Here is a 27,589-nt window from a genome sequence, read left to right on the forward strand (position 1 = left end):
AACATCCCAGAGTCAGCAACCCCAGGATCCCCAGTTCGGTATCACTGGAGCTGGGAATAGCTGCTGTGGGAAAACTCCCGGGGGAGAGTGGCCGTGAACGGTATTCTCCACAGGAAATTGGCCCCCAGAACTGCTGATGTGGGTGGGTTGCCCAAGGTGAAAGGAGGAAGAGTTCGTAATGGACCGGGGGTAAAAGAATGTTAAGTCGACTACGTCGATACCCGTTCCAACCTTGGATTGTCCTTGGGAGCATATCAGATGGGCAACCCTAACATCTTGGAAATTTATCACCACGCAATCCCCTTCGAGAGATTTTTTCCCGTTTCCAATCCATCCCACCCTGCGTACCCCAATAATTATACCATCCACTCCCGAAGGCAAGGGCCTGTTGGCTCTCAGCCAGTGGATGACCTTATTCTTAAGTGCCTGATGGTTTTCCTGCTGGGAACTCCCGATAGGGGGGACTTTGGTGAGGATAACAACATACGGGTGGCACTCAGGGGGGAGGTTAACTGGGGGACACTTTCGTCTGATATTCTGAGGAAAGCCTGAGGGAGGAGGGTTTGTGGGTGGGACAGGAATGGGTATAGCCTTAAGGGTTGATGCTATGCCACCAGTTGTAACAGGTGAAGCGGCCCCAGTTTGCGAAGTTGAGCCCGTTCCTCCCTTCTGATGTTGCCTTAGGCCTTGAGTAGGTGCCAAGGTTGTTACTACTGGGGGAGGGATAGCATGCACTTGGGCAGCATGGGTGGAGACATTCGGCCTTGTCTGCCTAGGGCCATCCTGAGGGGCAACCGAGACAGTATTCCCAGAGACTGGTCGCTTGGGCGGCCGCGGCAGCTGCTCTCCTGGAGGGGGTCTCTCTGGAACCTCTATCCTAGTGTTCTTATCTATCCTGTCTGTCTTATTCTCACTGAGCTTTGGCTGAAGTTTGAACAGGGTTTTGAGGGAAAAGAAATTATCCCTGGTTGCCTGTTCAAAGCAGTCGAGCCTATCCCCCAACCTCTTAACTTGGTCAGTAAGTGGTACCAAAAGAGACCTGACCAGCTTCTCGATCGACTCCAGAGAGGGACCCACATTGGCTAGGTCAGGCGCTGATGGGACCAGCAAGGGAGGTAGTACTGTGTCAGCTGCAATTGGAGCGGTAATGGGAATCCCTGAAGATACAGGTCCTACGGCGCCCGGGGAAGAAAGACCCCTCTGGGGCGGGCACCTGGCGTGCTTAGTAAGCGAGGGTGGACAGCCCTTTCGAATGTTAATTGCCCTTTTCCCCTTCCTTTTGTTGAGCCCCTGAGTAGAACGAGTCTTAGGCGGGGGTTGTGGGTCGAGAGCAGGAGCATCAGGGCAGTGTTGGGACTGGTTGCCAGGTGGACATGCTATGGAAGACTCGGTGCAGGGCTCTATAAGCACGGCACTAGGGCTGGTGGAGTGATTACCAGTCTGCGAGTTTTCTGCCCCATCTGTACCACCCTCTAATGGTGCAATGTAAGAATCCCCAGGTAAGTCCCCAGGCAAGCGTGCAAGGGAAGTAGAGTTTAGTGAGGACGACACTGTTGCTGGAGATGTGCTTTTGGAAGGAGGAAAGTCAAGAGAAAGGCGCCGTTCTGATATGGCGAGTTCATTGTCGATGACAGCCGCCACCCTAGTAAGGAACTTGTCCATAGAGCCAAACATAGTGCCCCCAGGGGTACTTTCACCGCCACCCCTCAAGGCCTTACCGGAACGTGTTGACATGCTGGGTTCCGGCCCCACAGTGAGGCACCACGAACTGGGACCTGTACGGTGGATGTAAGGGGGGTGGCCCTGCCCTGCCTCCTCCTGCCCCGGACGGCCACAGACGGCCCGCCCTCTGCCCGGGCTCCGCCCGGCGCCGTCCGCGCGCGTCCGCGACGCGGAGGGAGCTCTGCGATTTTGAGCACCTCCTGGTGCGCGGGACAGGAAGTGGTGGTGGTATCCGGCCGCTAGGGATGCTGGGAACCGTAGTTCCTCCCCGCGGCAGCCAAGGTGGTAGGAGGCGCCGTCAACGGGGATCACCAACGGCGTCAGGAGCCCAGCACCCAGCAGCAGCAAGCAGGAAGCAACAGCAGTGCCCAAGGGTGAGTGCGAACAAACTCCTGCAAGGGTCCCCGCTCCACCGAGGGAGCTCCGCGATTTTGAGCACCTCCTGGTGCGCGGGACAGGAAGTGGTGGTGGTATCCGGCCGCTAGGGATGCTGGGAACCGTAGTTCCTCCCCGCGGCAGCCAAGGTGGTAGGAGGCGCCGTCAACGGGGATCACCAACGGCGTCAGGAGCCCAGCACCCAGCAGCAGCAAGCAGGAAGCAACAGCAGTGCCCAAGGGTGAGTGCGAACAAACTCCTGCAAGGGTCCCCGCTCCACCGAGGGAGCTCCGCGATTTTGAGCACCTCCTGGTGCGCGGGACAGGAAGTGGTGGTGGTATCCGGCCGCTAGGGATGCTGGGAACCGTAGTTCCTCCCCGCGGCAGCCAAGGTGGTAGGAGGCGCCGTCAACGGGGATCACCAACGGCGTCAGGAGCCCAGCACCCAGCAGCAGCAAGCAGGAAGCAACAGCAGTGCCCAAGGGTGAGTGCGAACAAACTCCTGCAAGGGTCCCCGCTCCACCGAGGGAGCTCCGCGATTTTGAGCACCTCCTGGTGCGCGGGACAGGAAGTGGTGGTGGTATCCGGCCGCTAGGGATGCTGGGAACCGTAGTTCCTCCCCGCGGCAGCCAAGGTGGTAGGAGGCGCCGTCAACAGGGATCACCAACGGCGTCAGGAGCCCAGCACCCAGCAGCAGCAAGCAGGAAGCAACAGCAGTGCCCAAGGGTGAGTGCGAACAAACTCCTGCAAGGGTCCCCGCTCCACCGAGGGAGCTCCGCGATTTTGAGCACCGCCTGGTGCGCGGGACAGGAAGTGGTGGTGGTATCCGGCCGCTAGGGATGCTGGGAACCGTAGTTCCTCCCCGCGGCAGCCAAGGTGGTAGGAGGCGCCGTCAACGGGGATCACCAACGGCGTCAGGAGCCCAGCACCCAGCAGCAGCAAGCAGGAAGCAACAGCAGTGCCCAAGGGTGAGTGCGAACAAACTCCTGCAAGGGTCCCCGCTCCACCCATATATATAGGATTTGAGGCAGGACGGTCATCTTGATCGCAGCTATTTTTACCAAGCCAGGAAAGCGGGTAGTGCCTCCATTGACCCAGTTCTTTGCGAATCTTCTGACGCAAGTTGGTGAGGTTGATGTGCACTATATCTGTCAGGGAGGAGGACAGTTGGATCCCTAGGTACTGGATCTCCTTGGTCGCCCACTATATGGGGTGGCGGGTCTGGAGATGCGCACGGGTATGGGACGCGAGGGTGAGATTGAGCGCTATGGATTTAGCCATGTAAATCCTGACGCCAAGACAAAGCATTCCAACTCTGCTAAGCATAACAGAAGTGTGTTGAGAGGGTCAGATATAGAGATCAGGACATCGTCGGTGGACAGGCTAACCGTGTGAGTGTAACCTCGGAACCAGATTCCGTAGATCCCAGGATGGGTGCGAAGGCGGTGTGCTAGTGGCTCCATGTAGAAGGCAAAAAGGATCAGCGACAGGGGGCATCCCTGACGTGTGCCCCTCTCGATGGGGAAACTAGAAGATGTGTGGCCATTGACACGTACCATCGCCGAGGGGAATTTGTAGCAGTTGAGGATGAACGTACGGAATTTCTCCCCTATGCCTGCTTGGGTCAAAACCTGTTCCAGGTATGGCCAGTGTACCCCGTCGAAGGCCTTTTCGGCGTCGACGGTAAGGAACATATATTCCCCTCGCGACCGAGAGGCCTTTTCAATAAGATGGAGTACCCGTTTAGCGTTCTCACTTGTCTGACGTTGGAAAATGAACCCTGCCTGGTCCGGGTCGAGAAGCTCAGGCATGTAGGGCACGAGGCGTGCCGCTACTATGCCAGTATAAAGCTTGAGGTCAACATTGAGGAGGGAAATGGGCCAATACACTCCACACACCGTCCTGTCCTTACCTGGTTTCGGGATGACCACTATGGAGGCCTCAAGCATCTCCGACGGGATCACAACAGGTTCGGCGAATGAATTAAAAAACTTGGTGAGCATGGGGCCAATATCGTGCAAAACGTTTTGTAGAAATTAGAGGAAAAGGCATCTGGTCCCAGGGCTTTAGCTGGTTTGAGTAGCGATATGGCCGCAATAACCTCCTCAATCCTAATGCTGCGATCTAGGTGGCCTGCCTGAGCCTTCGCCAGGCTGGAAAATCCTTCAGGAGCTAGGTAATAGACGCCATCCTCGAGAGCGAGGCAGGAGCCAGAGTAAAGACGGGCATAGAAGTCCCGGAATGTCTCCACAATCTTTGGGTCGGATGAGACTCGCCTACCATCAACCTGTTGGATCTCCCTCACCCCTTGTTTTTGGCGGGTCTCTCTCAACTTCTGGACAAGCAAACGGCCACATCTGTCGCCACCCACGTAGTAAGCGTGCCGCAGCCGGAGAGCCGCGTACTCCGCTCTATCTTGATTCAGGGAGGCTAGCTGTTGTCGCATGGCTTTAAGTTAACGGCACACCCGAGGCTCTCCCGTTCGCTGATGAATCTGCTCTAGTTCTCTTGTTTTCTGGGAAGGATCGTCACTCTTGCACTTCCATTCTACATTCTCCGCGGTCGATATGGCTATCAGTTCCCCCCAAATAACCGCCTTCAGCACCACCCATTGCGTGGATAGAGAAGTGTCTGTGTTTGCATTATGGGAGAGATAATCTTTTATGGATTGCTGTACCTGCTCTACCACTGCCACCCCTATGTCTACGTCCTGGACTAATGCGCGGATGGGAGTGGAGGCCAGCAGGTAGTCTAACCGAGCGTATGTTTTGAGTGCGTTGGAATAGTAGGAGAATTTGCGGCTGTGTGGATGCGCGCAGCGCCAGAGGTCATGACGGTCTAGGTTGCGTAGTCGGGCTAGGCCGGACGCGGATAATGCTCCTGTCTGATTAGAACGTTGGCTAGATCTATGTTGTTGAAAATTAAGTTTAAGTCACCCCCCCAGGAGAAGTCTACGCTATGTTGTAGCTGTCGCCTCCGTGAGTGCTGTGTGCAGGAACTGCTCCTGGCCTTCATTGGGGCAGTAAATGGAGCCAATGGTGAATGCGAGGCCGCCTAGTGCGAAACGAAAAGTGAGGAGCCACCCTTTGATTTCAGCTTCTTTGTGTAAAATGTCCCCGCGGAATCGCTGCGCAACCAAAATGGCCACCCCGCTGATTTTGTGGGACCAGAGAACAACTGGGACGGGAATCGGGGTGATTTGAGACAGTGACAGTCTCTCGCCAATAAATGCGTTTCATGAAGTAGACATATATCTGCTCCTGTACGTTCTAGGCAGGACAGTATTGCCTTACTCTTAACAGGATTATTGAGGCCCTGCACATTCAGGGTGAGTATCTTAAGCCTGTTAGGGGTCATGCAGGGAGACCTGGGAAACGCACTCTAGATGGGGACCAGCCTCCCCAACATTGTAGGTGCATAGCAGTTGTCGAAAAGGAGGGCCAGATGCAGGCCAGGACGCGCAGCGGATAAAAAACGGTGGACAAGGAACACCAAAAGAAGGGGGGAAAAAAACGCTCCAAAAACAATAGCGCCGAACGATTGAAAAGAGAAAACATTAACACGTAGTCCATCATCCATTGGTAATAGGAAGTGAGTAATCTTTGGGAAAACTTTGTGGTCTCAAGTGGCCCCCTTCCCACCGACAGCCCAGGGCACAATACAAATCTGTCAAACCGGCCATTTGGGACCGTAAGGTTCAGCCAGGTTGGGATTTGGCCAATTCTGCAGAGAGAATCTCAAGAGCCGACTGCTGACCCTTTGAAGTTTTGGCAGGAGGAGGCTTTTTGGGGAGACGTCTCCGGGCCTGTTGGTGCCACCGGGGCTTAGAATCATCCGCATCCACTTTAGGGACTTCCCCTCCGCTTTCCTCAGCAGGGGGCTCTACACCAAGCAGTCGACAACGCTCTGACAGGGAGTGCAGCTGATACAACTTGTTATCCATGCGGGAACACCAGCCGAAATGGATGGACCCAGCTATAAGTGATATTGCGTTGTCGGAGATGCGTTGTGATGGGCTTGAAGGTTCTTCGCTTTTGCAGCGTTGAGTGCTGCTAAATCCTGGTATAGGACAGGTGTCTGGCCACAGAATGTCAGGGGGTGCATTTGGCACCCCTTTTGGAGGATGTCTTCTTTAGTACGGTAGTCCTGAATGCAAACCAGGATATCGGGCGGTGGGGCTGACATAGCCCGCGGAGGGCCCACTCTGTGTGCTTGGTCCAGACATAGGTCCGCCTCCAGAGGTCTTCCCAGAATATGGTTGAAGAGTTCCCTAGTGTATTTGAAGAGGTCACTTGTGTCGTCATCAGCCCTCACGCCCCGAATTCGGATGTTGTGGCGACGGGAGCGATTCTCTAGGTCCTCGAGTTGTGACTGGAGGTCCACCTGCTAATCGTGGATCGTGGATCCTAAGGACCTCCTGTTGGAGTGCTGCCAGCTCCGTGTCACTCCCATCACTCTGGTCTTCCAGCTCGGCGACCCTTTCGAAGATACCGTCCATTTCTCTGCAGACGTCTTTAATCTCTGCCGTTAGGTCTTGCTTGAGTGTTTGGAGATCCTCCCTCAATACAACAAACATAGATTCCAGAAAGGCCTTGGTGATCGGTTCCCCGCTGTCGCCCCTCTCAGACGTGGGATGTTGTCGAGCGCACTGCTGCAAAGGTCCAGGGGGTATGTATGCAATCAGGGGTCCCCCTTCGACACTCGCGCCTCCAGCGCATCAGTTAGCCGGCCCCAGTCAGTCCCGAGTGAATCGCCTTCACTCCGACGGCCCGCCGCCGCCCGATCACACAGCCTCCTTGAACTTCTGCTATGTGCCGTGGGCAACGCCACAGACCGTCCCCCAATGGCAGCCCCCAGGGAAGCAAACGCCGCAGCTGGAGAGCCCCAGTACCGCCACCGGGCCCTCAACCAGTCTCGAGCCCATCTAGGCCCCGCAGGATCTTTCACAAAATGGCAGGCGAGTACAGTTCACCTCCGTTCCCCTCATTGATGGGGCCCGCTTCTTCGCCGCTCGGGGGCAGATTTGTGTATGACAACTTCAGCGGCAGGGAACCACCAGGTCAGGCCGCCCCTCCAGCTAGGCCCTCCGGGACTCGCCCCTCCGTTGTCCGGCCTCCAATCCTTGCTGCTAGGCACCCCAGGGCCACACTTCGCGGCCTCCCGGTCCGGCCTTACAGCTATCTGCCCACCACGGGAATACGCGCTCCTGCGATCCGCCACACACCTGGACAGGATCCCCGCGAGTTCCGCTTCCAAGCCAGCCCTGGTGTTTGGGCCAGTTGCAGCTATAGACGGCCAAAAGCCGGTGCTACGGTGGGCCGTCGGCGGGAGTGACAGAGCAACACGTCTGCTCACGCCGCCATCTTGGCCACGCCCCCAGTCGGGGTATATTTAGGCATATATCTTGTACGTACAGTGCACGCAAGTAGTGCCAGCAGTCATGTTGTGCCTGTCCATTCTGTATGCTGGGTCTATGATGGGACGGTGCCCAGTGATTAAGGACCACTGAATGTTGTTTCTTTTAATCAAGTTGGCCTTGACTGACCTTGAGCTTTGAAATGTCTCATGGGTGATGACAGGTACAGGGCACTAGACAAGGAAGTAATGTTTAATTACTTTGAGCCTTTTCATTCCCATTACCGTCATTATATCCTGTCCTCATTCCCTCTGGAAATGTAATTTGCAGGAGATTAGTAGTTTTTGCTTGCTATTTACAGGATGTGATGCTGGTGATCCGGGCCTTTATGGAAAAGGACCTGATTGCATTTCATTTACTAGTAATAAAAATAGGTCTGTGAAAGTGTGGGGAGACAATCTTCTTGTGGGCGACGGCTGAAACGGGAAAAAAAGGACTTGGATTAATGGATTTACCAGTAATTTAAACATTAGCTTTAGATGTAAAACCAAAGACAGAAAAAGATACCAATCTAATGGCTAAACTGCACAATGTGAAACAATAGAACCTGTGATCAATCCGGGCTGCCCTGCTCACACATTGAATGACCATCTACAAATATTTTATATCACCAAGCCTCCGTTTTCTTCATTATCACATATGAGATCACATTCAAATATGAGATTTCATGGTATGTTTGCTGCAAAAAACAAGTATTGACAAAGGCAACAGGTCTCGTCTATGCATGTTCAGCATGGCTAAATGTTAGGGGCATAAAATAGAGTGACATGGAATGGAGCCTCTTAATATGCAGTGGCGTAGAGAGGAGAAAAGTGCTGTGAACTGTCGTAGAGTGAAGTAAAGCAGAGTGGCAGAGTGGAGTGGAATATTGTGGAGCGAAGTGTGATCCAGTGTTGTGTGGTAGGGTGGTGTGATCGTGGAGTAGAGTGGAGTGTTGGGTCAGGGAGTAGAGTGGTGTGGTATAGAGTGGAGTATCATGGAGTAGAGCGGTGTGTCGTGGAGTAGAGCGGTGTGTCGTGGAGTAGAGTGGTGTGTCGTGGAGTAGAGCGGTGTGTCGTGGAGTAGAGTGGTGTGTCGAAGAGCAGTGTGTCGTGGAGTAGAGCGGTGTCTCGTGGAGTAGAGCGGTGTCTCGTGGAGTACAGCGGTGTCTCGTGGAGTACAGCGGTGTCTCGTGGAGTACAGCGGTGTCTCGTGGAGTACAGCGGTGTCTCGTGGAGTACAGCGGTGTCTCGTGGAGTAGAGCGGTGTCTCGTGGAGTAGAGCGGTGTCTCGTGGAGTAGAGCGGTGTCGTGGAGTAGAGCGGTGTCGTGGAGTAGAGCGGTGTCGTGGAGTAGGACGGTGTCTCGTAGAGTAGAGCGGTGTCTCGTAGAGTAGAGCGGTGTCTCGTGGAGTAGAGCGGTGTCTCGTGGAGTAGAGCGGTGTCTCGTGGAGTAGAGCGGTGTGTCGAGGTGTAGAGCAGTGTACAGTTGAGGAGAGTGGTGTGGTGTAGAGTAGTTTAGCATGAGTAGAGTGGAGTTTGTAGAGGGGCGTAGAGTGGAGTGTCGTGGATGGGAGTAGGATTATTTAGAGTGAAGTGGCATAGAGTGGCTTGGAGAAGAGTGTCACTGACGGGAGTGGAGCAAAGAGTTGTGGAATAGAGTGGAGTGGGATAGAGTGGAGTGGGATAGAGTGGAGTGGGATAGAGTGGAGTGGGATAGAGCGGAGTGGGATAGAGCGGAGTGGAGTGGAGTGGCGTGGAGTGAAGTGGCGTAGAGTGAAGTATAATAGAGAGGAGTACAGTGGAGTGTTGCAGAATGTCCTACATTGGAGTAGAGTGGTGTAATGTCGCAAATAGTGGAGTAGAGTGGCGAACAGTGAATTGGAAAAGAGTGGAGTAGAGCAGTGTAGAGTGAAGTAGCAAAGCGTACAGTAGAGTAGAGTGGAATACAGTGTGCTAGAGTCGTAGAGAGGTGTCCCATTGGGTGATGTAGAGTGGAGGGTCATAGAGTGAAGTGGCATAGAATGGAACATGCATGATGTGATAGTGAACTGCCATTACCGAGGAAAAAGCCACTCCTTTCACACTCTCAGATTGTCAGATAAAGCCTCTCGCTTTCAAGTCAAAGAAAGAAACGTAAACACTTAGGGGCTCATTATGATTGCAGGCGGACATCAGTCCACCCCCCCATCATAACGGTGATGGGACCGACCAACAGACCTGGGCGGTCCCACCGGCCCAATTAGGAGGCATCCTGGCATTTTACCATTCCGGACTAGTAAAAGGGCATGCATAGCATGTTCCTGCACCACGTGGCAGGCACCACCCGGTGTCTACCACTTGGTGCATGGAATGGCAGGGAAGTGCCCCCCCCGGGCGCGCAACAGGCCCCCAAAGCCAATCCCCGCCAGCCTTGCGGCATTACCGCCATGGAAAGGCCTATACATCACCCACATCTTAATATGGGGGATGATGCCTGCTAGGCACCGCCACCATATTAGTGGCCCAGCTCCGCCCGGCAATCGTAATGATTGCCAACTGGCGGAAAAGTGGCGGACAGACTTTGCATCCGCCACGATAACCACCACCATCATAATATGGCGGGGGTATTTCCAGGCACAGCCCGTGCAGGGCGTTATACAGGGGCAGTGACGTCAGGCAGGGGAGGGTCAGGGTGGGGGGTTGTAAAATGCGGGATATGGACCATTAGAGGTAAGTACCGAAAAAATAAATACGAATTTCGTTGCCCACGCTGCATCACATTTGGCGATGCAGCATGGGCAACGAAATTCGTTTTATTTATTTTTTTCGGTACTTACCTGTAATGGTCCATATCCCACATTTTACAACCCCCCACCCTGACCCTCCCCTGCCTGACGTCAACGCCCCGGTATAACGCCCTGTACGGGCCGTACCTGGGTATTTCACATGATGGTGGAGTAACGATCGCCGCCGCCGATTGTTACGCCATCCTAATGAGCCCCTAAGCTCCCTTGGAAGACAGCGCCTACCATTTGACCACAGTCTTTGAATGCACAGCAAATGTGACAAGATAAGGACAAAATGCATAGGCCTGTTTCAGAAAGAGCACTTGTGGAGGAAAACGTGAAACGGCTTTGCTCCCTTGGCGGGACAAACTCACCCTAGCCAGCATGAAACAAATAAACCCAGCAAATAGAACGACATAAAATGTTAGCAACAAACCACAAAGCCAATTGTTGCGGGCGGGCATTTCAAGATAAGCTTTCAGAATGTACCAAAGATGTCTTTACAAAACCAAACAGCTGCCTGGTGCCTTCCACTTAAAAGCATCACTTGTTTCAATAAACACCTCTGAATGTCCTGACAAGAATCAATGTATTAAAGTGAAACTCTTCCGCGGGTTAAACACTTTATTTAATTTTAAAGAGACTTCACAATAGTTTTGTACTAGGCTTATTGCAGGATTAGAGCCAAGCCAGGTCCGTAGCTCGGCTCTCCCTGTCAATTTGATGGCTTGCCCACCTCTGTCCAAAAGCTAGGCGAGATTCATACGGCGTTTAAATCGTAAACCAGCAGTAATATCCCGGGAAGGGGATCTGGGATGTCCCTCGAGGCTTCTTTCTTTTTCACTCATCCTCATTCACTTTCTTACGGAACAAATCCACCTGAGAAGTGGCTGCACCACCGCCCCTCCCCCATTACGTTGCCCTAAAACCAGCAAACATTAATTCTCCTCACAAGGGCTGCGTGAACCACCGTTAGACGCAGTTGCTTTGCCATGCAGGTCTTAAGAGTACACAGCGTTGACACGGAAGTCGAGGAACACCTAATATTCAGAAATAACTGTCTAAGAAGTACATTTTTACTCAGACACTCTCACACGTTGCTCACCTCCCCGCCCAGTGTCTCTGTGTAGTGGTCCACTCGGACCGCCCCTCTGTCGGGGCTGCCTCCTCTCCTTGGCCAGGAATAGCGACCCTTGTCTGCACCCAGCGCCGGCCTGGCTTAGAAGACGCCCGAGTTTATCGGGATTCAACAGGCGAAAGTGTGTGGAGCTCCGGGGCTGCGCTCTTCCGCTCCCTTCGAGTCCGGATCCAGTGAAGCGAAAGTGAAACCCGCCGAGGCCTCCACACAGCCAGGGCCAGCCAGCATTTACCATAGTTAATTGCTTTGCTTCAGAGAATGGGACGTAGGCGTAGCAACGACGCCACGCACAAGGCAGGCCGTTCTGGACCTCTCTGTAGTTTGTTCAGGTATGTATACACACGGTCCTTGGGATCCTATTGATGGGGCAGGGTGTGGTACGAGACAGAATTACGCCTCCCAAGTATAATTCTCTATAATAAAATTAAATGCCCCCAGCAGGAGGTAAAATGTGACTGCAGAATAACCTATAAGCAATACCAACGTACTTGCATGTTCAAATTGTGTTATCGTGGAAAAATATTTAATTCCCCAAAGTTTCCTTTTTTTTTATCACACACGAGGGCTCACTTTTGAACACTTGCATTCAGGATGGTGCGTTATACAAGCAACTCTTATGCTTGATTAAAAAGACTATAGTGTTGCTCAAAGTAAACTATAAAAATAAGCTAGCCTCGTTTAGGGTTTGCTTGATTGACTACTGATTAACCCCCCTGCAGAGGCACCCCCCATATGGTCGCACCGCCCGAATCCCAATAAATTCAGACCACACCAGTTTGTTTTATGGAAGAATTAAGGCCGCAGTTTATTAGGCATTATCACTTACAAGCGATCCTTTACACACCATTATTTCTGTCTGGCGACCCGGGGACCTTACACCACCAGCTCTGCACTGTGCCCTACATTCAGTGTGGCTCTCTTTTCCAAAGTGACTTGTCCCCGTCCTTAACCACCATTGCCTCTGCACTGTGCCCTACATTCAGTGCAGCTATCATTGCCAAGGTAACCCCCTCCCTGGGACACACCTTTTCCTTTCTCTCCGGGCAAGCTTCTGCTTCCGGCCCGACCGGGTAACCTTTTACCTCCGGTTTCCAAACACTCCTTGGGTAAGCGTCTGCTTTAACCCAAACCGGATGGCCCCCTTTTGCATCCGGTGTCCACTCACTCCCGGGTAACCAGCCGGTTCCCACCCGGCCGGGTGACCTTTTCACTTCCGGGGCCCACACATTCCCTTCCGGGTTGGCGTTTGTCCCCGCCCCCACCCGAGTTGCGCAATTAATTGTTTACTTCCGGTTCACTGGAACACAGGGAGCTCGGGGAGCTTGCCAGTGACCCCCTGGGTCCTGCCTGCCCCGTTTGTAGTCTGAGCCCGCTGCGCCACCTGCTTTTTGTATTCTTCTTGGATCGCTTTGTAAGTACCGCCTGTTGTCCATTCCTCTGAAACCACAGGATCTCTTGTAAGCCCCCATATGCCTCTGCGACAAATCTCACCCCCTTTGTCTACCCCCCCCCCCCCCTTCGATTCCTGGCCCTCCAAGGGTGGGTGGGCGGGTCTTCTCCTGCCAAAATTCCCCGGAGAAAGAGGGCCTTGTGCCCAGTGCCCACCCTTAAATAGCCCTTATCTCCCTACCACATTCCTACCTTAAATTTATGGCTGAGCTGGCCCAGCCCCAATGCTTGGTGGGCCCGCTCTTTCTCTTTCCTGCCTTTGCTGCCCTTATCTTGCGGCCATCATTGGTGCCTGGGCTCTGTCTCCCAGGGGTGGCCTCCACTGAGACCCCCGGTCCAGCCACTGTTCCCCTCCCCCTGGGGAGTGGGGGGCCGAACCAAGGGGCACAGCAGAGGCACCCCCCACATGGTCGCACCGCCCAAATCCCAAAAAATTCAGACCACACCAGTTTGTTTTATGGAAGAATTAAGGCCGCAGTTTATTAAGCATTATCACTTACAAGCGATCCTTTACACGCAATTAATTCTGTCTGGCGACCCGGGGACCTTACACCACCAGCTCTGCACTGTGCCCTACATTCAGTGCGGCTCTCTTTTCCAAAGTGACTTGTCCCCGTCCTTAACCACCATTGCCTCTGCACTGTGCCCTACATTCAGTGCAGCTATCATTGCCAAGGTAACCCCCTCCCTGGGACACACATTTTCCTTTCTCTCCGGGCAAGCTTCTGCTTCCGGCCCGACCGGGTAACCTTTTACCTCCGGTTTCCAAACACTCCTTGGGTAAGCGTCTGCTTTAACCCCAACCGGATGGCCCCCTTTTGCATCCGGTGTCCACTCACTCCCGGGTAACCAGCCGGTTCCCACCCGGCCGGGTGACCTTTTCACTTCCGGGGCCAACACATTCCCTTCCGGGTTGGCGTTTGTCCCCGCCCCCACCCGAGTTGCGCAATTAATTGTTTACTTCCGGTTCACTGGAACACAGGGAGCTCGGGGAGCTTGCCAGTGACCCCCTGGGTCCTGCCTGCCCCGTTTGTAGTCTGAGCCCGCTGCGCCACCTGCTTTTTGTATTCTTCTTGGATCGCTTTGTAAGTACCGCCATGCCTCGCCGGGAGCTATCGCTGCCTGCGAGGCCCCCCCATGCCTTAACTGCGGCCCCATTCTTGCGAACTACCAACAGCCCCTTGCATACAACACTGCTAGCACATTTCGTAGCAGGACATCCGTCCCAGTGTCCGAAAGGTACACCCCATCTGCTCTGTAATAGTGCGGCTGCCTCAAGTTAATCAGAGTGTGCCTGATAATCCCTAAGCCTGCCCCATTTAGAAATTTGACCATTAAGCTATTTAGCCTCTTCCTTGACAACTCCATGCCATTTTGGGAGCACGCACCAGCCCATACCATTCTAGGAATTATCTCGGACCATACAATATCCGTTGGGCCCATGCACTTGGCTAACTTAGTGAGATCCTTCTTTAACGTGTGCAGCAGGTCACCCCGCCCCATCTCTGGAAGATCATTTCCCCCTAGATGAATTACTACAATACTCGGATCCTCCGCATGTGCGTGTAATTCCTCAATGACACTCCACAATTCTCTCCAGCATAGGTCCTCTTTTCCGAACCATTGCACCCTTGTCCGTTGAAATGGGAACGTAGCATTCCACCCAAGGCAGTGAGCTCTGTTAGCCGCCCTGGACACGTATGAGTGTCCGATGACCCACACTGTTTTGTATTCTGTGGATTGGAACAGAAGCACGGAAATGTTGAGTACACGTCACCCATCATCCTTTTATTATACGTAAAGCTTGCTGTACAGAATGTATATCCAATCCCCCAATTGAATCGCCGCAACACATGTCTTTCCAACTTCCTTATCTGTCTGCTGTTGGGCGAATGTACACCTTAAACTTGTCCGATTCCCATCTGCCTATCTGTTTTAATCCTTCAGCGGACATACCCTCCTGGAAGGCTGTGGTGGCTGCCCCAATGCGAAATGAATGTGTAGTGTAGTGACACCTTTGGAGCCCGGCTATTTGCACCGTTGCTGCTAACACCCTTTTAAACTGATAAAGTGTTAACGGAGTTAATGACCTTTTAATAAATCCTATGCAGAAATATCTGATGTACTGAGGTGAAATGCTTCTGAATGTTAAAGAGATTAGAAAAAAAATAGTTTTAAAGAGATCGTCATATTTTTACATTATGTTTGTTGCACAATATACATGCCAAGCGTTTTCATGGCTTGGCTCATGCACTAACTTGGCTTGGCTAACGGACGGGTGTGGTGGGGTAGGGATGGGGGGAAATCGAATGGAGAAAAAAATTAAATTACCTGAAACAGACAACAGCCGCCTCTCCTCCATCCTCTTCATCTTCCCGTCCCAGTACCAGCGGCAGCAGCAGAAGGAAGCACCAGGGCAGCAGGCTCTCATGAGCCAATCAACAATGCTGCAATGCAGCGTTGTGATTGGTCCAAGCGCGGTGCTTCGTCGCTCAGACGAGTACAGGGGGGCTTTGCATGTTCCTCACCAGGCTGTGAAATGCAGCCTGGTGGGGAACATGCAAAGTGTGCACAACTGCTTGGCTGGCCCAAGAGTGCCGGCCAAGCAGTCATTCACACTTAGGGAGTGAAAACAACACCTCATCCTGCGCTGCCCAGCTCCGTGAGCCACTGACGTCCATAGGAAAAATACATTGATAATAACATGTTATTATCATTGTATTTTTCATTTGGAGCAGTGGGGCAACGCTCTGCCGCCTTAGCGGAGGAGCTGCCACTGCCTATTAATTTGTTTGCGCACCCTTCTCTATTTGCAACCCGGGCATAGTACGTGGGGGCGTTAGTCACTTCATAAAAGGATTTGTAAAAGGAGAGGATGGAAACATGGAGCCTTGCCTACCTGCACTGATTTGTCAACTCTATCATCAAGACTTCTAGTAGCAGAGACGAAGAAAAGTGCATGCAGTGAAAATACATTTAAATGATCCCAGGGCAGGGACCGCAAGCCATTGGTTTGTACATGATCATCTTGTGTTCCCAGGTGAGACTGGCAGTGGCATAGTTTCAGGTGGGGTGTTTGGGTTGTGACATCCCCCAAATGCAAGCTTGGCTTGGTAGTTGGGTCTGGGGGTCCTAGTCGGGTCATCTATGTCTGTATCGGTTTTCTTGTCATTCTTGTTTATCTAAGAGCTTTTAACTTGTTCATTTTTTTTCAGCAGAAACCTAAATATATATAGTGACTGGTTTACAAAAAAATAGTAAACCTGCACCCATGGGATTACTCCTGGATACAAATGCACTGCTTTTTGAAATTCACAAATTTTGTTAGTAGTTGGCTTAGAAGGCTGCTCCTGTCTTAGGTTTCCAGGCATAAAACTGGCAAACAAACCCCAAAACATTTTATAGTCTAAACACAGGCAATAATTTGGGGTGGCATTCCGATCCATCGTTTTTCGCTCACTGGGACAGAGGCCCAACTAATGCAAATCAGTAGCGACATTGCTCCTCATGGGAACAGTTAATCGCAACCTCTGTCTTCTCACGCCTCCGCCCTGAGACCCATTGCCTTTTTAGTTGGGAAATTTGAGTTTACCCCAACAAATATCACTGACAAACTAGGCCCTTGACCCCCCCCCATACAGTTTTTTTTATCATAAATATTTGATACTTCACTACATTTTTACAGCACTACAACAGGATTTCTGGGGCATACCTCTTCATAGTGCCCAACTTCTGCATAGAGAGTTGCCAACGGTATTATGCGGAGCACAATATTGAGTTCGCTGCATATTCACCAGCAACACATACCAATCACCACAAGAATTCACTTGTAGAATGCCAGATATGCATACATGGATGCTGTGGTGACGGTTAAGAGTAGTGAATCAACATAAATTCCAAATTCCCCCCTACTCTCTACACGGGCCATAGCAGCCTTAAGAAATCAATGCACATCAACTCGCCAAGATTTTGAAACCCTCCCAGGACCCCTAAATGAATCTTGCTAGAGCCAGCAATCACCTAATTAGGCAAACATTTTCATAGATATTCTTTTAGGGGGCACACCTCCTCTCTTCGGCCTCCCTCCATTCTCATCTTATGATAAGGTGCCAAGTCATCAGGAAGTTATTGTTCTGTGAGGATAGCCTCACCTCATCCATTGTCTACCAAAGTCTTCAACACCATGTTTGCCTTGCAAGGCTGGCTCTGTGTTTTTATTGGCTGGCTAGCGTTAATTTGAATATTAGTTGTAACTGAATATTAGTAGCATCTCCCAGTTCCCATTAGGAATTCCCTGTCAGTCTGGTGGACATAGCCCAATAATGTGGTGACTGGGTATTCTGGCAATTGTAGTTTGCCTTTGCATTTGACTGCTTCTGAAATGTTATCCTATGCATCCTTATACCTCATAATCAACATGATGGTGTAGCTTGACCTCTTTTCTTTGATGGGTGATCAGAAGATTTAAGCTGAAAACTTGTTTTTTTTGTGCCCCTGGTAGGCACTTCTTGAAAATTCTCAAAGTTCTCTGCCATCTAGTCAGTCGTATTGCAAAGCGTACACCCTAATTTGTTTCCAGGGACTTCTAAAACCTCCAGGTTTTTGGCCTTAGTGGAATTCTCAAATACTTCCAGTCATTGATCTATGGCACTATAATATTTCGTAAAGTCATTCTGAGGGTTAACTCTTGATGTAATTTGGTGCTCACCTTCCACGATATGGGGGTCATCTGGATACATTTTTCTGATGTGATATCCTGCCTTCCAAAGTCGCACCATCACTTGAGTTCAAGGAAAATATATTTTTATACATTCAATTTCCATCTTACCAGTCCCCCGGAGTGAATTATCTTCAAGGGTTTCTTGCAAAGACTGACCTCTGTCCCCTATAATTTCGCTCTTTTTCTTGAAGCTTTTTTAGGTTAAAAGAAATCAGCAATGTTGCTCTTGTGTGTAGAGGCGTAACGCATCTTGGATTCTGATTTTGATGCAGTTAGGAAATCATTCCGACCAAATTGGTTTGGGAATGGTATCCTGCCAACTCTGCTATGGAGAGTCTGAACAAACGAGTACAATGCATCCAGATACCATTTGGTTGGACTCCCATTGACTTCAATGGGAGTCTATGCTCCGACCGAATGCATAGGCTCCCATCGAAGAAGGGGGTGAGTGGGGAAATTTGGACACCCTGTGGCGAGCACCGCCTGGTGCCTGCCACACTGTGCATGGATGGTAAGGGGGACCCATGGATACCCCCACAGGACCGATTAGGAAGGCTCCAGGTGCAGGGGGGCCCACTATGGCCCCCTAAAGTCTGATTCCGACTGCCGAGTCGGATGGCACGATTCGGAAAGGCTGTCTGAATCCAGCATCATACTTCGGAAAAGCAGCCTGTAGAGGTGAACAATTCTGCTCTCTATGGCTCGTCATTCCAAATGCCATCGGGTTCGGATTGGGATATTCAGAACGCCTAACTCGCATCATACTCGGTCGGTCGGAAACCTTTCCAATTCAGTGGGAAAGCAACATTCCCGATCCGATTCGGACAGAGCAAATGTCGTAGGAGGCCTTCGAAACCGCATCGGAATCAGGCCCTATGTTTTTCTCACATGTCTAGGCAGTCACACATGAGACTGCAAAATGTCTCCTCATGTGCTCTCCGGGGTGGCTACCATCTTCACTGGGTGTAGTTCTACATGATGTGTGTTCTGGCAAGATGGCTTCTGTCAGAATTTTGTTCTCATTTGCTGTTCTATTAAAGAGACTAAAGTAGTGAATTCCCCTTCCGCTGCCAACATTGTCCCGCCATCATCTTCTGAGCTGGGTCTGGTCTGCGTGCATGCGGAGGCCCCAGACGTTAACGCGAAAGCAATGTACTTTCACAGCAGGGTATATTATCCAGCAATCACTGGTACACCAGCGCTCTGAGATGCAGCTCAATCCCCTAGGCCTCTTTTTGCCTTCTGTCAGCCTTTCACAAAGTCACCTCAGACTCCTCTCAGCTATCAGAATAACATTTGTGTCAGAGAGCAGCAGATCATTTTCAAATTCATATCAGAGCTCAATGGGTTCATATCTTCCCAGCCATCGTCTTGGCAAAGCCCATAATGATGCTGTTTTAAATGATTAACAAACATTTTGGAAAGTTGTAGATTAGAGAATGAGTGGTTACCTGTAGGAAAGTAGGATCTACTTTTATGGTTACCCCCCTTTCGCCTGGTGCTAAGCTGTATTTGGACTAGCCTGACTGGGATCCTGCTAATCAGGACATCAGTCTTTCTCATTAAATTACTGTGTTGAGTACTTAGGTACATTCCAGATTGGAGACTGGGGTACCCTTATCAGTCCCTAGTATATGGTACTATGATACCCAGGGCATAGGTACCCCAGAGGTCCCCCATGGGCTGATTGCCTTATGCCACCCTGCAAAATGGAACTACAGGCCTTCTATTGCAGCCTGTGTAAGTTGGTGCTTGCACCACTTACTAAAGATATAGGTTTACTATATCTAAGTGTCACGATTCACCCTCCCCGACCTCTGGTAAATCACTGCCTGCCCTGTTCTGAGAAACGGAATGGGAAACTACATATCCCATGATCCTTTGCGCCGCGCGCTCCTATGACGCGACGCGACTAGGGATTAACAGGAAGTCTTGCGGAAGACGCGCTGCCGATTATTCCTGCTGGTGTAAGGTTCGTGTGCTATTGACCCGTCCTTCCGGATCCTTGGTTATCGGCGGAGGCAAGTTTCGGCTTGCGTTGAAGGAACACGTCGTCATCGGCGTGGGAGTTCAGCGTTCGTGGTTTTCGGAGCCCGGTTGTGGAATATCCTGGTGGGGCTTAGGAAGCGCCTACAACTTTGTGTGCTTTGGTGTGTTGCCGCTCGAGTGTGGATTACCTGGAGGGGCTTAGGAAGCGCCCGTGTCCTGCTATCAATCCAGCAACAGGTTTTCAGATCGAGTGGGGCACTTGCTTTCTTAGTGTGTTGACGAAAACTGTTTGTTGCATACTTTCAGGGAGCGTCTTGCTCCGGTTTGCGCAGGACACCTGGGTATAGGTGCCGCCTTACATTTTCAGTACTCAGTACTCACTGTTGGAGCGCCTACAGAGCAGGATCTGTAGAGACGCTATACATATAATTACTGTACGCTGGGCATATGTTTTATTTTCCTAACTTTGGCGTTATCTACATTCTAGGGAATGTTGGAGAGATCTTGGGGTAGTCGCGTCTTGCACACCCTGAGGTTATTCTTCTAGGCATTTCCTCGGAGGAGAAAGACCTTTTGTTTTCAACCACCGTTTACCAGGAATGTGATCGTTATTTTCATTATTTGGTTATATGGGGCAACTTTAGGTTATCTTTATCCTACACATGGGTAGGTGTTCATTGCTGGTCTAATCTTTCACGTTCCAGAAGGGGAGGGAACATGGGGGTTTGCTAATGCTCTCTATATTATATTTTCCAGTAGTACAGCTAGGGGATATAGAAGCCGCCCTTAGATCCTTCCTTCATACAGGCACACCTGTGGGATATACAGGTGAGGTAACAGGTGTTTTGTTCAGTAGTAGATGTTCCAGCTTAGAGTTCTGTGGTACTTATCCATTGTTTCTGTAATTACAGGTTACGGTTACAAGTGCCCAGCTGCTCTCCTCCGGACCCAACTTTTTCCCCCGCTTGATCGCCTTAACAGTCTGGGCACAATTACAGTCAGACTTGGGTTGATCTAGAGGTGGGCCCCCATATAGCATCAATCCAATCCTGAGGAGCGTCCAGAACGGACCTGACACTAAGCATCACTGCACTTAAAACCTATAAGTCACCCCTATAGCAGTACTTTGCAATGCTGAAGGCAGGGTGCTTGGTTCTAAGTGAGAGGGTGCCCCTGCATGAGCAGGACACCCCTGCAGCCTACGGAGTCCATTCTCCTCGGTTGTCAGTTAAGTAGCAATATACTATACAGAGGGGCACAGCGTAATTACACGACGACCCTCTCGAAAACAGCTGCAAAGAATCATATCATGTTTGGTTTGGTATCAAACATGTTGGTATCATACCCCCACACCGTAAATGGTGTGGGAGGTATGATTCCAAGGAAGAAGAGCCTTTATAACTTATAACTTCCGGAGGATCTTAAGGACTAACTTCCGGACGATCTTAAGGAGATTCCATGAATTCCACGAAGTTAGCAGACCCATACTCGACTTAACAGCGAGTTATTTTAACTCTACACTAAATGAAAGGTAGACCTGTACCTCGCACGTATAAACTGTATGTATTGACAGACGTCTTCCTCTTTCGATTGGATGACTAGTAGCAGTTTTCATTGAGTGATTAGACTCTAAAGAACCTCTCAGCGTGTTTCCCTCACAACCCATTGGGTCCAAATTTAACAATGGACTTTAGTCAAGGGACTTTTTAAACATACAACTTTACGCCCTGAAGATGGTCTGACGGATAATTTTGCCACAGCAGACTGAAAAGTCGACTTCTGCATCTATTTCCCTAACATTTGTTGTACAATGTCTTTTGTATGTTCAGATTCTTCACTTATCTGACTTTATGGAATAGATGTTTGTGTTCATGATTTGTAGGTAGTTTTACACATCCTCAATCATGCTGCATTATTATATGTGACTGTACCCTTTTCAATTTTAACGAGTTTGAAAAACTCTTTGTACTTTTGAAAAAAGACTCTCCTGTGCTATTGAAATTTCCTTCTACTCATTGATTATATATATGTTTTGAATAGTTTCATATATGTTTAGATGTTCTAGGGTTCAAGACCATTTGGGGTTGAACATAAAAGTAATTGCATATATCTTATACTGTAGTAAGAATTAAAAAAAAATCCCTTGCAGGCATCTTTGTACTCATTATTAATTGATTGCACAAGCCTCCAATGGTGTATTGGGTTCCCCACTTCCTTATTGTGTAGATCACTACTGCTAGGCACATTTAATGTAAGCTTATAATAAGTAGGTTCTACTGAACTTGGCGTTGGGTAAGTCAAGGGTCTAGCACACCCTTTCTCCAACCTAGGAGAGTTTAGTTCCCACTAGGTTAGGTAGGTGCAACACCACACCACACTTATTATGTCTTCCAAAGGAGATGTCCATTGCTCTCTGACTGCTAGATACATTGAACTGTTGTACCAAGAACTGAAAGCACTGTGTGCCTCGAGAAAGTTGAAGACAGGGAAAGGAGCCACTACTCAACTCCTCTTAGAGATGTTACTGTTAGATGACCTCAGGAAAACCTCTGGGTCAGATGAACAGGAAGGAGTGGGTGGGACAGGGACAGAAGATAGGCCAGGAGAGGGACCCCTCCTTGACCTAGAATCTAACCCTGACCAGGTGGAGCCTGGTGACTACCACTTGGACAATTCAGACTTCCCGGAGGAGAACACAGAGGGCTTATAGGAAGCCCCTTTTAAACCTCCTAGAAAGGTGCAGAGGAGACCAAGGAGGGCTAAAACCTCATCTTCAGAATCCAATGGTTCAGGAAAGTCAGCAGGGACCTCCACTTCTCAGAGAAGGGGGAACTCTTTTGATTGGGAGTACCGACTTCTTGAGCTTGAGAAAGCAAACCTTTGGCTCAAGCAAGAGCAGTTGGCGCTTGACAGAGTCTCTAGACGTCCTGAGAGTTAGGAAATAGTTGGGACTAGAGTCCCATGGTGGCAGCAACAGTGTCCCTAGAGTTAAGGAACATTCCTTTGAACATAGGAACCTGAATAAGATTGTCCCTCTCTACCATGTTGGAGATGACATCCACAAATGGAGAACTGCTTTAGAGAGGGCTGTAAAGTTCAGAGGGTCCCTCAAGCGCAATGGGCAGCTATCTGGTGGCTCTCCTTTGCTGACAAAGGTAGAGATAAGCTCCTGACTGTAAGAGAAGAGGATGCTGACAATTACTCAGTTTTGAAAAGTTATCTCATTGATGGGTTTGGCTTAACCACTGAACAATACAGAATTAAGGGCCAGATGTATGACCATCGGAAATTGCGACTCACAATTTCCAATGTACAACAGTGTCTGAGACACTGTTTGAGATTCTCAATGAGGTCGCAAATTGCATTCCTCATGAATATTAATGAGGCACCCGCAATTTGCTACCTCACTGAGAATGGCAGGCCCTCCCAGGTATGGTGGCTGCTTTGAATTTAAGCAGTTTTTAAAAAAAAAACGCAGCCTGTTTTCCTTAAAGGAAAAGGGGATTCATTTAAAAAAAAGAAAAAAATAAATGTTTTCGTTTCATTTTGCAAGACCACTGCCTGCCCCTAAAAACATATTTTCCCCTTCATTTGCAAAGGGGAAGGGGGTCTCCTGGGGACCCTTTCCAATTTGCAACTGTATTACTACCCTCTTGAAGAGGGCCGTAAATTGTGAGTGTTTTGTGAGTCGCAATTAGGAAGGTACGCCCTTGGAATGCCATTTCCTAATTGTGAGTTGCTAAACACTATTTTGCGAGTCACAATTTTTTGAGACTTGCAAAATAGTGTTAGTACATGGCCAACAGGGATTTTGCATGCGCAAACGGTTCGCAAACGGTTTGCACATACAAAATCCCATTTGTACATCTTGCCCTTGGTTCAAAGACACCCAGAAAGTTAAAATTTGGAAAAGATGGGCGGACTACAGGGGTTTGTGGCTGGAACCTCCGGCACTGATAAGAGATGTGGAGGGGCAGGTGTGACGGGCAGATGGGGGAGATATTAAATACACTGTTGTAATGAATGTACACTTTATACAGTGCTGGAGAGACGCCGTGCAGGGGGTAGGTAGGGGAGGGGGGTGGGCCAGGGAGGTTGGGGTAAGGGGCTTGGGGTCGGGGGTATCTATTTTATTGTAAACTGAATCGCTGATTATGCTGTATTGTACTTGCCGCAGTTCCTCCGGGGTACGGAGAGCTTTTTATTTAGCGATTTGTCAATAAAAAGAGTTGTTAAAAAAAAAAAGACACCCAGAAAGGCTCTGGAAGGTTAGTTGCTTGGCAGCAAAGTGCATGACTGCCAAGGATTGTATAATTTTATTATGAGGGAGGAGATCCTTAATAATTGTCAGAACCAGCTTTTGCATCAGAACCTGGTGGACTCAAATCTGACTTCTCCCCAAGAATTGGGAAATAAGGCAGATAAGTGGGTCAGAACCAGGGTGAAGCAGAAAACCCCCAGAACAGTAGTGGTGACCAGAAGAAGCAAGATTCTCCAAAAACTCAAGATAACAGTGGGGACAAGGGCAAAGACAAGAAAGAGTCTTCTGAAGGGCCCCAAAAACCTGAATCTGGGGTGGAGTCACAATCCAACAACAAAGGCAAAAAGAAACCTTGGTGCTATCTCTGTAAACAGAAGAGCTATTAGACAAGGGATGCTGATTGTCCAAAGGTCAAAGAAACTTCTACCACTGCCCCTAAGTCAACTGCACCCCCTAGCTCCAGTATAATGGTAGTACAGCAACCAAAGGATTAGTAGGGTTAACCTTGGATTCTGAGGTGGGGTCTGACTTAGTCAGAACTCCAGCTCAGGCTGTTCTAGTCTGTAATGGTGGTGATAGAACGCGCAGGTCACCTGACTGTTTTATTACCAAATATGCACGCTTGGGCCCATAATTTATTTATCAATACTTATTTAGTCGGGTAACCTACACTCTTCTACCAGCAACCCTGTTCCTTTCTATTTATTTCCAATGTACCTGACTTCCCATTCCTCGTCACAGGTACCTAAGATCACAATGGATCAAGGAGCTAGCTGAAAAGATAAGCAGTCATCACAATACAATATCAAATTAATAATGTTTGCACTCTTTATAATAACCACAGACTCAGGAAGTTTTGAAAACCTTTATCTAATCATCATCATCATCATATGTCAGCTATGAATAAGGCAGAGAATACTAATCTTTTAGAAATCGAAAAATAAAGGGAAGGTGAAAATAAGGAACAAGCTAATTTAGATCATCAGACTTTCACAACTTCACTAAAGGCGGGTAAAGAAAGGGAACATGCTATATTCAAAATAGACTTTCGAAATTCACTAACTGTTAAAAGGAAATTAAACTTATGTAATTTGATTTATCCAGATATAGCTTATTTACTAAAAGGAGGGTAAGAAAAGGAACATATGCTATATAGAATTTTTTTTAGATTTGACTAAAGGTGGGGAGAAAAGTGGAACATGCTAATAGACAAATAATGCATGAAAATCTCCTTCATAAAGGGACAGGGGAGAAAAGGGAACATATGCAATTATGCTTTGCAATACTCGAGAACTAGAAATGCAAATATAGATAAGCAATCACCCACACAGACTTTATATTTACCTAGGATAGAGTGAAGACCAACCCTGGCCACGGGTCAGTTTGGAAAGACGGGAAGGTCCCTCAAGGACTAAGGTGCCAGTAGGCGAGCAGGTACAGCTCATGGACAGGATAACCCCAGAATTTGGATCAGGACCGGGTTCACCAAAGGGTACGACCAACACCCGCAGCTTCGGTTGCAACGCCTGCGCTACTCCCTCTTTATTTATTTATTTATTTATATTCTTGTAGCGCGCCTGAATCAGCCCCGAAGGGGTATCTCCGCGCGTAGCTTCTGTAAGAGTTGGGCAAACTATATTGAGGGGGTGACAAAGGGAAGAGCTAAATTAATCTTGTGTGAACAGGTAAGTTTTTAATTTCTTCCTAAAGGAAAAGAGGTTGGAAATTTGTCTTAGCTGAGGTGGGAGGGAATTCCACAACAAAGGGCCTTTAAGGGAGGGTGCTCGACCACCCTGTCTAGCTCTGGTAACTTTAGGTACATACAGCAACATGGTGTTGCTGGACCGCAGAGCACGTCCGGGAGAGTAGGGAAAGAAGATATCTTTTAGATATTTGGGACCAGACCCATAGATGCACTTATGCATGATACAGCAGAGTTTGAAGTTTACCCGCTGTTGCACTGGAAGCCAATGAAGGTGGGAAAGGAGAGGGCGGGAAGGGGTGCGGGGAGGGACAGTCAGGATGAGTCTTGCCGCGGTGTTCTGCACCACCTGCAGTCTACGTAGTTGTTCATGGTTGGCGGAAATGAGTAGACTGTTACAATAGTCTACCCGTCCAAGGACTAGTGCCTGTACCAGCGTTTTCCTATAGGTGTTTGGTAGGAAAGGGAAGATACGCCGTAGAAGACCAATTGTACGGAAGCACGTTCCCGTGACCTGGCTGACGTGATCTTTCATAATCAGAGTTTGGTCTGGGCGTACCCCCAGGTTTTTGATGGTTTGTTTGGGCGCTGGGACAGGTCCTAGTTCAAGTGGCCACCAATCCGGAGACCAGAGCAGGGTGGCCCCTCCAAACAACATGACCTCCGTTTTGGTCACATTGCATTGGAGGAAGTTCTGGGCCATCCAACCTGCCACAGCTCTCATGCCGTTTTGGAAGGATTGCATGACTGCAGGTGTAATGGTTTGAAAGGGAAACAACAGCTGAGTATCGTCAGCGTAAGAGATTGGGGAGAACCCGTAAGATCTTATAATCTCTGCCAAAGGGGCCACATATACGTTGAATAACGTGGGGCTCAAACATGAGCCCTGTGGCACACCCTTGGTAAGCTTCCTGCAGACAGATTTATGGGAGCCTAGTTTGACACCTTGTTGTCTGTCTTCAAGAAAGCTTTCCAGCCACGCAAGGCAGTCCCCTTTACTCCCACTCCCTTCAGGCGGTCGAGAAGAATTTTGTGCGACACCGTGTCGAAGGCAGCGGAAAAATCCAATAGCACCAGAATCACTGAGCTCCCCCTATCAAGTGACATTCTGATGTTATCTGTCACTGACAGGAGGGCTGATTCGGTGCTATGGTTAGGCCTAAAACCAGATTGCGAGGGGTCTAGGCCGCTCGCTGCCTCGATGTAGTTGGACAGGTGTGCGTTGACATGTTTCTCGACCATCTTGCTGTAATAAGGCAGAAGGGAGATGGGACGGAGGTTGGAAAGCTCCGTCCACGGGAGAGCTGCGTTCTTGCGGATGGGGTTCACCACTGCTCTTTTCCATTCAGATGGTACTTTTCCCTCTTTAAGAGACTGGTTGATTACATCCTGAATGTGGGGGGCTAACAGGGTGCGGAGGGGGGTTAAGGTTTTAACAGGAATAAGGTCATCCGGCGATCCAGATTTTACTTGGGTCATTATTGTATAGAGCTCTTCAGTGTTGATAGGAGGGAATGTAGTTAATGTGAGGTTGATATTTTCGTTGGGGGAGGAAGCATTTAGAGAATCACTATTTGGTTGGGATACTAGAATTTTTTCATAGATGGATTCTATTTTGTTTTCGAAGTAAGATGAAACTTCTTCACATAAGCTTTGTGAAAAGTCATCTGGACTTATACAGGCCGTAGGTTTTACAAATGTTTCAAGAATCCTGTACAGTTCTTTAGGAGAGTTCCCGGCTTCTATGAGCTGTTGAGCAATGTTATTTTTTCGGGCAGCCTTGATGTGTTTGTAATAGTTGGTTTGAGCTGCACAATGTGCCTTTTTGTTATCCTCTGAGTGTGATTTCCTCCATCTCTTCTCTATCCTTCTACATTCTTGCTTCTCTTTCCTGAGAGCCTCGGTATACCATTTTTCCTGTTTAGCCACAGGAAATTGTCTAAATGTTTTTAAGGGGGCAATTTTATCAATGGCTGCAGTAAGAGATTGCTGAAACATAGTAAGCTTTTGTTCTACTTCCTCAGTATCTCTAATCTCGGGTTTTTCCCACACCTTTTGTAACGCCTCCAGCGT

The 27,589-nt window shown here is 49.5% G+C and overlaps 1 protein-coding gene across 1 annotated transcript in view; it reads right to left on the reverse strand.

Annotated features, from left to right (window-relative positions):
• Window positions 1-11,499, reverse strand: part of LOC147685100 (uncharacterized) — a 142,192-nt gene extending 130,693 nt beyond the window's left edge. Inside the window, exon 1 of the mRNA XM_086940988.1 lies at window positions 11,363-11,499. The gene's annotated coding sequence lies outside the window, so the exon portion shown is untranslated. The remainder of the gene's footprint in view (window positions 1-11,362) is intronic.
• Window positions 11,500-27,589: the final 16,090 nt, after the last annotated feature.

This window comes from Lissotriton vulgaris, chromosome 10 (assembly GCF_964263255.1).
Source record: "Lissotriton vulgaris chromosome 10, aLisVul1.2, whole genome shotgun sequence".
NCBI lineage: Eukaryota > Metazoa > Chordata > Amphibia > Caudata > Salamandridae > Lissotriton > Lissotriton vulgaris.